Raw genomic sequence first — 13,458 nt, forward strand, 5'->3', positions numbered from 1 at the left:
TATCATTCTTCTCAACTCCAACAGACCAAACCTAATCAACCTCTCCAGACAACAATTTCCATCAGTGCCCCACATCAGCCTTGCCAACGTTCTATGGACTGACTCCAATGACAATGTGTCTTCTGTTACATAACAGGACCCCAACTCTGTTCTCATTTTCCTGTGTTAAGCCTAACTAGTGCTTCGTACAGTTTCAGCAAGACGACTCCCATTATTATTCTCCATTCCTTTTGAAATAAAGGCCAATATTCTATTTGCATGCCATATGTCCTACTGAACTTGAACTTTCATGATTTATGCACAGGGCTTCCCTGCTGCAACTTCCTGCAATATTTCTCCATTCAAGTAACATTCAGCTGCCAAAGCACATAACGTCACAGTTTCCCACTTATATTCTGTCTGCCAGGTTTTTGCCCTCTCACTTAATATTTCTATATCCCTCTGTGTCATACTCAGCACTTCCCTTTCCATCTATTTTTCTGCCATCCTCAAATTGGCAATACTTACTTCATCCAAGTCAGTAATATATAGTGTAAATATATATGGCCTCTGCACTGAACCCCTTCCCCCACCGCATCCCAAAACCAGCCCAGTTCATCCCCTCCCCCCACTGTACCACACAACCAGCGCAGCTCCTCCCCTCCACCCACTGCATCCCAAAACCAGTCCAACCTGTCTCTGCCTCCCTAACCTGTTCTTCCTCACCCATCCCTTCCTCCCACCCCAAGCCGCACCTCCATCTCCTACCTACTAACCTCATCCCACCTCCTTGACCTGTCCATCTTCCCTGGACTGACCTATCCCCTCCCTACCTCCCCACCTATACTCTCCTTCCCACCTATCTTCTTTTCTCTCCATCTTCGTTCCGCCTCCCCCTCTCTCCCTATTTATTCCAGAACCCTCACCCCAACCCCCTCTCTGATGAAGGGTCTAGGCCCGAAACGTCAGCTTTTGTGCTCCTGAGATGCTGCTGGGCCTGCTGTGTTCATCCAGCCTCACATTTCATTACCTGTGGCTGTCTGCTGCTTACAGCTCCATCCAGTAAATGTCCCTATATTCCACCTCTTTGTCCTCTGTTAGCTAATCCTCTATTCATGCTAATGTGCTACCTCTAACTTTATGGATCCTGTACTATTGAGTAGTATATGAGTTGTACCATATCAAACGCATTTTGGAAATGTAAATATATCACATCCACTCATTCCCGTTATCTATCCTAATAGTTACTCCCTCAAGGAATTATAAAAAAATTGTTGAACATATTTCCCCTTCATGAAGCCATGTTGGTTCTGTTTGATTATATTATGTATTTTTAAATGTTCTGCTGTTATATCCCTTATAATGGACTCTAATATCTTCCCAATGTCAAATGTTAAATTCACTGGTCTACAGTTACCTTTTATCTCCCTCCCTTTCTGAATAAGTGTGTTACATTGTCAGTTTTTTAATGCTCTAGGACTTTTTCAGAATCTTGTGTCCATTTCCTCCATCAGTTTTACCCTTTCATTGTTCAGTGTTTTTGGAATGTATTCAGTTGTGAATACTGATGTAAGATATAATTTCGACTCATCTGCCATTTTCTTGTTCCCCATTATTACTTTGCAGCCTCATTCTCTAAGGAGCAATTTCACTTTAGCTTCTATCTGTCTTCTTACAGAGTTAAAGAAGCTCTAACTGTCTGTTTTTATATTATTTGCTAATTTACTATCAAATTTTCTTTTCACATTCTTTATTATTTTGTTGATCATTATTTGTTGGTTTTAAAATGTTCCCAATCTCTGGCTAATCTTTGCCACATTCTACTTTTTCTTTCAGCTAATACTGTCCTTAACTTCCTGGGTTAACCATTGTTGATTTATACTGTTCCTGGAATCTTTCATCCTCACTGTACTATATCTATATTGTGAGTAATGAACTATCATCTTAAATATCTACCATTGGTCCTTAATTGTATTTTCAACTAAACATGTGTCCCAGTCCACTCCAGCTGGCTTTATCATCATACATCTGTAATTACCTCACTTAAGTTTAGTACAGTTGTTTCTAACTTCTTCTCGAAATGAATATTGAATTCCATGATATTCTAATCAATTTTTCCGAAACATCTTTTGCTCAGATCATTTACCAAACCTGCCTCATTACAACTTCAGGTAAAAAATTGTCTGTGATTGAGTAATTAAATGCACCCATAGCAAAGCAAGCTGGAGTGTTCTCAGAATTTACCTAAAGCCTACGTGCTGAACATTCATCATTGAAATTGGGCTCAGCTGGCTTAGCCCCATGCAAGGATCTACTGAAACTGCTCCAAATGTGATAATGGGAGCTGCAGATGCTGGAGAATCCAAGATAACAAAGTGTGGAGCTGGATGAACACAGCAGGCCAAGCAGCATCTCAGGAGCATCTCCATCAGCTTTTGTGCTCCTGAGATGCTGCTTGGCCTGCTGTGTTCATCCAGCTCCACACTTTGTTATCTGCTCCAAATGTAGCACGTTTGCCCACTTAGCCCCAATGAACTTGCATTCCTCAATAAAGATAGAAAATGACAGAAAATAGTCTCATCCCTGCTAGGATCCACAGCACTGTTCTAAATGCATTTTATCAACTCTTGCTTGAGGCTGCCAACTTGAATTTTACAACTTACGCGAAGATTTGATTTGATTTGATTTATTGACATGTGTACCTAAATAAAGTGAAAAGCTTTGTTTGCGAGCAGTACAGGCAGCTCAAAGTAAGCAAGGACATTCAGACCATAGAGTGAAAAAAAAACTTGGACAGAGGTATATGGGTTATATCGTACAGGGTATGTGCTAGGTAAGATCAACACTAACAAGATCAGCATTGTTTGAAGCAAGGGAGGCCACTCATCAGTCTAATAATGACAGGGAAGAAGCTGTTCTTGAACCTGCTGGTGAGTGTGTTCAAGCTTTTGCCAGATGGAAGGGGTTTAGGAGAACATTATCGGGTGGGCCTCTGATGATGTTGGCTGCCTTTCTGTGGCAACAAGTCATATAAATAGAGTCCATGGATGGAATGTTGAACTGTGCATATAACCTTCTGTGGGTTCTAAAGGTCTTGAACAGAGTAGTTGTCATGCCAAGCTGTTATGCACCTGGACAGTATGCTTTCACTAGTGCACCTGTAAAAGTTGCTGAGGATCTTTGTAGATATGCAAAATTTCCCTGAGCAGCCTGAGGAAGTAGAGGTATTGTTGTGCCCAAAGTCACCCACACTACTTTTCTTTTGCATAACTTATTTCCTGACTCATTCTATCCTGAAATATAATTTTTGTTAGAAGGCCTGGAGATTGTTCCTACCAATGTCTTCTTACCCCTTTTATTTCTTTTGCCTTAGGAAAAGACAGTTAGGCTAGACTTTCATGATTTGGAGTTTAGAAGTTACAGAAATTACTTAATTAAAACATTTATGATCTTGAAAGGACTTGGCAAGGTAACTGTTGAAATGATGCTTCCTGTTGTGGGAGAATCTAGAAGTCATGGTTACAATTCAAAAATAAGGGGTCACCCATGTAAAATAGAGACGAGGAAACATTTTCTCCCAGCGAATTTTGAGTCTTTGATATTCCCTTCCTGAAAATGCAATGGATGTAGAATCCTTAATAACTTTAAGACAGGTAGATCAATTCCTAATTATCAAGGAGATGAAAGATTAGCAGGGATATGTAGGAATGTAGAGCTGAGGTTAAAATTAGAGCAGCCATGGTCTTATTGAGTGGTTGGAGCAGATTTGAAGGGCCAAGTGGCCTACTCTTGTTTCCTGTTTGTATGTGCCTCTACCCATGTAGATTCTACGTCTTCTGATTCAAGATCACTTCTTACTGTCATGAGGATTGAGAATTCGGGATAGAATCAGAAGCCACATGGAAAAAACTGAGTTGATCAGGAAACTGCAGCTTTCTAAATGGAAAATCATGTTTAACTAATTTATTGGAGTTTTTTTTTGAAGAGGTAACAGAAAGGCTCAATGATAGTAATGCCTTTGACGTGGATTTCCAGATCACACTTTTGATAAAAGAGACTTGTGAGGAAAGTTATAGGTCATGGTGTAAGAGGGACAGTAGTAATATGAGCACAAGATTGGCTGAGTGACAAGAACCAGAGGGTCAAGGCCAATGGATATTTTTCCAACTAGATGAAAGTTTATAGTGGAGTTCCCAAGGAGTCAGTATTGGGACTTTGCATTTTCCTGATATATATTATCTGGAACATTTTCAATGATGACACAAATCTTGGAGGAATTGTAAACTGCGATAAAGACAGCATGAAACTTCAAAAGGACATTGACAAGTTTTTCAAGTGGACAGCTTAGTGGCACATGAGGTTGATATGATGCAGAGGTGATCCACTTCAGTCAGAAGAACATTGAAAGATGACACAAAATAGGGAATACAATTCGAAAGGGATTTAGGACCAAAAGTACCCATGTGTCAATGTGCACAGACATTGAAGGTACAGAACAGGTACAGAAAAAGAGGTTAAGAAAACATAGTTTTCTCAGTTTTATTAACTGGGGCATAGAATACAAGAGCAAGGAAATAATGTTGCACTTTTTACATCTCAGCTAAGTATTGTGCATACTTCTGAGAATGATATTGTAGGAAAGACAAGGGCAATATCCAGGTTTGGGCTAACAAATGCCAAGTGATGATCACCTCCAACAAGAAAGAATATAATTGTTACCCCTTAACATTGAGTTGCACTGTCATCAGTAAATCCCAACTGTCAACATCCGCAGGGTTACCATTTACCAGGGGCTGAAGTGGACTAATCATATAAATATAGCAGTTACAAAAGCAGGCCAGAGAATAGGGATCCTGATGTAAGAAACTCACCTCCAGGCCAACGTTCCCTCTAAGCTGCGTGGCTGTGCAAAGCAGCCCTCTTGATTAGCATCACATTCACAGACATCCACGCTCTCCACCACTGACACTCAGTATTAGCAGTCTGTCCCATGAGATGCATTACAGCAATTCACCAGATCTCTTCAAACAGCTCTTTCCAAATCCACAACCACTACCATCGAGAAGGGCAAGGCCAGCTGATAAATGGAAACACCACCGTCTGCAAGCTCCTCTCCAACTCACTCAACTTCCTGACTTAGAAATATACCATCTCTCCTCCAGTGTGACCAGGTAAAAATCCTGGACTCTGTCCCTAATAGCATTGTCGGTTGACCAACATGTCATGGACTGTAGCAGTTCAAAGAAGCAGCTACCACCACCTCCTCAAGGATATTTAGAGTTGGGCAATAAATTCTGACCCAGCCAGCAATTCCCACATCCCATGAATGAATAAAGGATAATGTGAAGTTCTTTTCAATGGAACAGCTCCGTTCTATCCTTGTAGTTGTGCTAGTGCCCATGAACTGACACCCATTCCTCCCAGCCTTTGAGCCATGGAGTTAACTCCTTGACTTTATTTGCCCTATGCAAATTTGGCCATGACTCAGGTAGTAATCCTGAACTTATTACATTGACTAAGATAACAAAGTGTGAAGCTGGATGAACAGAACAGGCCAAGCAACATCTCAGGAGAACAAAAGCTGACGTTTCAGGCCTAGACCCTTCATCAGAGGACCCTCTGATGGAGGGTCTAGGCCCAAAATGTTAATTTTTATGCTCCTGAAATGCTGCTTGGCCTGTTCTGTTCATCCAACTTCACACTTTGATATCTTGGATTCTCCAGCATCTGCAGTTCCCATTATTTCTTATTACATTGGCTGTCTGCTTTTTAACTTAGCTCGGAGCTGTTCAATTCTTTTTCCTTTCTCAGCAGAGTCTACTTTTTAGTCTTCATAAAGATTTATAGCAGAGCTGGAGGTCAATCAACCCATCCTATCCACACCAGACTGCAAAAGTCAAGGACACTAATCCCAGTTTACAGTTCCTGGGGAAAGAATTATGGCGAAGAAAATGAATACCTAATTCCTGCTTAATTGTTATGAGATTTAACCAATCTTTCAAGAAATTAGCTCCTGATTCCACCACCAAGTGTATGAAAATATGTTCCTCAACTCTCCCCAAGGTGTTCCAGCACAAGCTGGAACTCATTAGAAACAAATGTCCACTCACAGAAACAGCCTCAGCCAATTTTGAATTCAATTGTCACTTTGTATTGAATCCCTTCAGTTGTTACTTAATTGTCCAGTCTACTTTGGGGACCTTATGAAGAACCTTGCTCATATCCACAAAAAACACATCCAATGCATTCCCTTAACTAACATTCCTGGTATCTTCTAAAAAAGTTCATCAAATTTGTCAATTCTGACCTCCCAGAACAAACCAGGGAAAACAAGATGGCAGATCAATTTGGAATGATGAGACCGTTTGATGAAGAAACAGAACGTTGGATGCTATACCCCAGGTATTTTGATTTAATGGTGAATAAGTTGGCTGAAGACATAACGGTACTGGTTTTTGCAAGCACCTTTGGGAGGAAGGCCTTCACGAACCCTGGTGCAACCAGAGAAACCTGCATATGTGATGCAATGTCTGCGGCTCAGAATCCAGCTCTGCAACTCTGATCTGAAGTTCCTCCAGCTGCAAACATTTATTACAGGTGCACTTGCCTGGATAATGTAGGCTTCCAGTGGTTCCTACATGCTGCAGTGGCAACACATCACCCATCTTGTCATCACTATTATATTTTATTTAATTTGCTTATTCATGAAGTTTGTGTCTCTGTTCTGCACACTTACAGAATCTTCTCCTGTTTACTTTTTTTTATACTAGTGTCAACCTTGCACTTACCAAGCTCTATTTTTTACGAAAAAGAGAGAAAAAAAACCTAGATTCCTTAACCCAAATTTCAGAGACTACAAAGCCTCACCAATCAGCTGATTTCTCTCCACTGGCACTGCATTGTAATTTCTGGTGTCCCTCCACTACTGGTCCCACTTCAGGTATACCTTTTCAATCCATGTTTTTGAACCACTCTGCTCACTCCTTACACCGGAGACTTGACTTTGGCTATAAACCTGGCTTAAAACACCTTTTTCTTCTCTCTGCACTGAATTCACACTTTGAACTAAAATATTAGATGTTTGACTTCTATCTCACTTAAAGAAAGGCTCCCTCACACTACCAAGTAAGCTACAAGCCCACGGAACATGAGTTTAAATATCACCATAGCAGCACCATGGGTGGCACGGTGGCACAGCGGTTAGCACTGCTGCCTCACAGCACCAGGGACCTGATTCAGTGCCAGCCTTGGGTGACTGGCTGTGTGGAGTTTGCATGTTCTCCCCGTGTCTTGTGTGAGTTTCCTCCGGGTGCTCCCGTTTCCTCCCATAGTCCAAAGATGTGCAGGTTAGGTGGATTCGCCATGCTAAATTGCCCGTAGTGTTCACAGGAGTGTGGATTGGGTGGGTTATAGGTGGGATGGGTCTGGGTTGGATGGTCCGTGGTTCAGTGCGGACTTGTTGGGCCAAAGGGCCTGTTTCCACACTGTAGGGATTCTATCTTATCCGGCAGAAAGATAATCTCAGAAATATTGACTGAAAATTATTATCAATTGACATTTTAAAAATCCATCTCATTCATTAATATCCTCAAGTGAAGGGAATCTGTCACTCTTTCTTGACCTCTCTACATGTGATTTTAGATCCACAGTGATTCTTAACTGCTCTCTAGAAAGCCATTCAGTTCAAGAGCAAATAGAGATGAACAACAAATGCTGGCTAAGCCTGCAATGCCCATATCCAATGAAAGAATAAAAATAATAACTTGCCCTTCTTTCCATGTACCTCTGTCCTTGTCTCCTTTAAGCAGACATCTTTCCCAAGGCTTGGAAAATCTGGCCAGTGGATATGAGTAAGGCTCTTGATAAAGGCCCTAAAGGTAGACTGGTTAAGTAAATAAGAACCTAAGGGATTCAATACAAAGTGACACATTGAAAATCCCTGAGATGCGCAGAGGCTTCACAATATGTAAATGGAGAACGCACCTCATAGAAGTGGAGGGGTCACCTGTAGCCCTTCTGTGGAAACTGCAAACAGATGGGTTCGAGTTAGTTTCTGATCAGGCTTAGGCCTTTACTTCCCAAGTAGCACAAGTGCATGGATTTTGCACAGAGTTAAAATTTCCTGACAAGTTCTAGCCCAGCACAACATACTCTGACAAGGTAGAACCCAACCAGTGGGCTGCTGAATGTCAAATTTTGATTTGCAAACCTGAAACTGAGGGTTCAGAGACAAGGCAGTTTCTTCAATCACTGCTATGTGCTGGAACAGCTGGGATTATTAACCAGAAGAGTTAAGATTGGCTTGTAATATTCCTGGTGAGGAAAGGGTAGCAATCACTCTAAAAATTGTGAGGTATGAGCTTGTGGGGAATGAAACAGTGTAACTGCAGGAAAAATCAATTGTACAGAGAAAATCACTACAGTGTCTCTTATCCACAACCCACACTCTTTCCACATCCTCCATTAGTGGCAGCAAAGTGGCTCAATAGTTAGCATTGTTACCTCAAAGTGTCGGGGACCCAGGTTTGATCCCAGCCTCAAGTGACTGCATGTGTGGACTTTGCACATTCTCCCTGTGTCTGCGTGGGTTTCCACCGGGTACTCTGGTTTCCTCCCACAGCCCAAAGATGTGCAGGCTAGATGGATTGGCCATGCTTTATTGCCCCATAGTGCAGGTTATGAGGGCTAGGTAGGTTGCTACGGTAAATGTGGAGTTACAGGGATAGGGCGGAGGGATGGCCCCTAACTACACTGTAGAGATTTTATGATTAGAACTGAAATTTCACATTCCAGGACCTATTTAAAAATGTTGATTAGCTGAAATATTTCCTCAGTGTAACACCTTCATTAATCTAAGTAGCACATGAGAGTTACCCTTGAGACTAACATGAAAGCAGTCTTTCCTCATTTTGAGCTGTATGATATTAAACTAATCTGGATAAGTTGCAATAAAAAAAAGTGCTCTGCCAGTAGCATCTGTAAAGCACCTCACTGGGTGAAAGCATTAGTGTCAAAAAAAATCAGAATTAAATCTGTATTATCTGAATTGCAAGAAATGAATAACAAAATGGAGTTATATCTCCCATATTATTTTTCTGGGTTACATTAAGCAGTAGTAAGCAAACTGAGATTGAACTAGGTTAACATAATTGAAACAAGTTATGTGAACTTATCACAATTTTCTACATTTGGGCCAAATAAGATTCTACTTCTGCAAATAGGGCCTCATAAAATGTTACTTTAGCTTTTTAAGTCCAAATAGAAAGACTTTATTGCATTGATTATTTGGACAAGTGAATGATAGGAACAGAGTTCAAATTACCAGGGCACATATCTTATTTTCTTCTTTCATCAGATGTGAAAATGATTAGTACATTGGCAGTATACTGCCAATATCACTGGACTAATAAATACAATTAATAAAGCTGGAATTACACAGCTAGTTTCAGTAAATATTTTTTCTTTATTCTTCATTCATTCACAGGATGAGAGCATTGCTGGCCAGGCAGCATTTATTGCCATTCCTAATTGCCCGGAGGACAGTTAATAGTCAACCACATTGCTGTGGGTCTGGAGTCACATGTAGGCCAGACATGGTAAGGATGGCAGCTTCCTTCCACAAAGGGCATTAGTGAACCAGATGGGTCTTTCCTGACAATTAACAATGGATTCATGGTCATCATTAGACTCTTGATTCCAGATATTTATTGAATTTAAATTCCACCATCTGCCATGGTGGGATTTGAACCCAGGTCCCCAGAACATCAAGCTAATAAAATGTGAGGCTGGACGAACACAGCAGGCCAAGCAGCATCTCAGGAGCACAAAAGCTGACGTTTCGGGCCTAGACCCTTCATCAGAGAGGGGGATGGGGGGAGGGAACTGGAATAAATAGGGAGAGAGGGGGAGGCGGACCGAAGATGGAGAGTAAAGAAGATAGGTGGAGAGAGTATAGGTGGGGAGGTAGGGAGGGGATAGGTCAGTCCGGGGAAGACGGACAGGTCAAGGAGGTGGGATGAGGTTAGTAGGTAGCGGGGGGTGCGGCTTGGGGTGGGAGGAAGGGATGGGTGAGAGGAAGAACCGGTTAGGGAGGCAGAGACAGGTTGGACTGGTTTTGGGATGCAGTGGGTGGGGGGGAAGAGCTGGGCTGGTTGTGTGGTGCAGTGGGGGGAGGGGACGAACTGGGCTGGTTGAGGGATGCAGTAGGGAAAGGGGAGATTTTGAAACTGGTGAAGTCCACATTGATACCATATGGCTGCAGGGTTCCCAGGCGGAATATGAGTTGCTGTTCCTGCAACCTTCGGGTGGCATCATTGTGGCAGTGCAGGAGGCCCATGATGGACATGTCATCAAGAGAATGGGAGGGGGAGTGGAAATGGTTTGCGACTGTGGACTTCACCAGTTTCAAAATCTCCCCTTCCCCTACTGCATCCCTCAACCAGCCCAGTTCGTCCCCTCCCCCCACTGCACCACACAACCAGCCCAGCTCTTCCCCCCCACCCACTGCATCCCAAAACCAGTCCAACCTGTCTCTGCCTCCCTAACCGGTTCTTCCTCTCACCCATCCCTTCCTCCCACCCCAAGCCGCACCCCCCGCTACCTACTAACCTTATCCCACCTCCTTGACCTGTCCGTCTTCCCCGGACTGACCTATCCCCTCCCTACCCCCCCACCTATACTCTCTCCACCTATCTTCTTTACTCTCCATCTTCGGTCCGCCTCCCCCTCTCTCCCTATTTATTCCAGTTCCCTCCCCCCATCCCCCTCTCTGATGAAGGGTCTAGGCCCGAAACGTCAGCTTTTGTGCTCCTGAGATGCTGCTTGGCCTGCTGTGTTCGTCCAGCCTCACATTTTATTAGCTTGGAATCTCCAGCATCTGCAGTTCCCATTATCTCTCCCCAGAACATCATCTGGGTTTCTGGATTAACGGTGAAATGATAATACCACTAGGCCATCACCTCCCCACGAGCCTATGTTTGATTAACCTAAAAACCCATCTGGTCTCCCAAGTCCCTTTAGGGAAGGAAAACTGACATTCTTATCTCTTCTGGCTTACAAGCGATGCTAGAAAATAATGCCATTGAATCTTAACTTTAATGTAAAATGGCCTGAATGGGCAGCAAATACCACAAAGATCCACATTGTATGAAAAATAAAAACTAAAAAATTGATGATGCCCAAATGGTTCTGTAAAGGTGATCTTGAACTATTAAAGCCCATATGGTGTTTGGAAAGCCATAGTGCTGTTGGGTATTGATTTTGACCCTGTGAACTTGAAGAAATGGCATTGTAGCTCCAGGCCAAAGTGATGCAGGTTTTGAAGAGAAAGTTGCAGATGGTGGTCTGTCCATTGTCTGCTGCCATTGTCTTTCCAGGTGGGACAGGTTGCATGTTTGGAAAGTGCTCTTATAACAGATCTTGCAAATTAGAAATTGTCCAGTTTGGCAGGAAGGAAAAGAAGGAATTTTATGATCTAAATGCTGAGAGATTGCATAGTTCAGTGTTGCAGATAAATTTGGGTGTCCCCGTGCTTAATTCACATAGAATGCAGATCCATCAAGTAATTTATAAAACCAATATAGTGTTATTGTTTATTGACCAAAATTGAACACAAAAATAGTAAGTTATGCTTCAGTCATACAAAACATTGATGAGATCATATTTGGAGCACTGTATAAGTTATTAGGCACCTTACTTAAGGAAAGATGTAAAGGCATTTGAAGTAGTTTTAGTAAGAAAACTTACTAGACCTGAAATGGGTGGGTTATTTAATGAAGAAAACTCAGACATGCTAATCTTGCATATGTTGAAATCCAGGTAAAAGACAACTTGATGGAATTATATAAGATCCAGAGGAATCGTGAGAGTGTCACCTGTGGTAGGAGAATCTAGAATTAAATGTCAGCACTCAAAAAGAAGCCACCCATTTCAGAGAGAGGTGAGGAGAATATTTTCCCACAGAAGCTGGTAAGTCTTTAAAATTTTCCTCCTCCAAAGACAGTGAAAGCAGAGTCTGAATATTTTCAAGCCCAAGGGAGGTAGATTCTTGACAAGCAAAGAAAAACCAATATCAGGGGGTAGGTAGGAGGATGGAGTAATCAGGTTAACCATCATATTGTTCAATGGTAGAAATGGACTTGAGCCGCTGAATGAACATATCCTGACCCTATTTCATATGTTTCCCTGTTCATATATAAATTGACTTTGAACTGAAAATGCAATATGGCTATTTTGGATCAAATGGTATGTTTCCATGTTGCTTTAAACATGTTGAGGAACTTGCTATCACAGGAAACGATTGAGGCAAATAACGACAATGCTTTCAAAAGGAAACTAGATATAAGTGTGAGGGAAAGGAAAGTAGACAGAAAAAAATTGATACAATGAGATGAAGAAGATGAATTTAAGAAACTTATTGTCAAGCACAAACAACAACATAAATTAGTTGCATTTTCAATGCGAAGAAATTATATGACTTCATGCAGTGTAGCTTTTGAACCCTAATTACCTGAATACATTTTTACACTTGGCTTCAGAGTCAGCACAGAATAATAACTGGGGTCAGAATGTTTTGACATAACTCAGTTCAGTACTACAATCTCTAATTGATATAGCTCAGCTTACTGTAGCATTAATAAACCAATATTACACTAGTTGGGGGGTATCACACAGAAATCTTTGTGGAGATTCCTGAACAAGCTAAGCTTCTGTAAAGCAAATACATTGCTCACCAAAGTCACGTTGAACTGCCGTCTGGTTGGCTCTGGGGGTTAGTTTATTTAAATAACTATTCTGAACTTCCCACAAACAGGGCACATCTAATAATGGAGACGGTGAGAAAACACATCAGCACAGCTCCTCGATGATGCTGCATAAACATCTACACTTTAGGAAATATGGGTTCAAACTGCTACATGTCCTTTTAGGTTAGGGAAGGGCATGATCACAGGTAGACAGTGCATTGAGTACAGGAGTTGGAATATCATACTGCAGCTGTACAGGACATTGCCTGGGCCATTTTTGTAATATTATGTTCAATTGTGGTCTGCCTGCCGTAGGAGAGATGTTGTTAAACTTGAAAGGGTGCAGAAAAGATTTACAAGGATGTTGCCAGAGTGGGAGGGTTTGAGCTACTGGGAGAGGTGAATAGGCTGGAGCTATTTTCCCTGGAGGATCAGAGGTTAAGGGCTGACCTTATAGAAGTTTATAAAACATGAAGGGCATGAATAGGGTGAATAGTAAAGGTCTTTTTCCAGGTTAGGGAGTCCAAAACTAGAAGACAAGTGTTTACGGTGAGAGAGGCAAGGTATGAAGAGGACCTAATGGGCACCTTTTTTTAACACAGGGAGTAGTACATGTATGGAATGGGCTGCCAGAAGAAGTGGTGAAGGCTGCTACAATTACAACATTTCAAGGGCATCTGGATGGGTATATAAATAGGAAGGGTTCAGAGGGATATGGGCCAAATGCTGGCAAATG

This window comes from Stegostoma tigrinum, chromosome 5, assembly GCF_030684315.1.
Source record: "Stegostoma tigrinum isolate sSteTig4 chromosome 5, sSteTig4.hap1, whole genome shotgun sequence".
Classification (NCBI taxonomy): domain Eukaryota; kingdom Metazoa; phylum Chordata; class Chondrichthyes; order Orectolobiformes; family Stegostomatidae; genus Stegostoma; species Stegostoma tigrinum.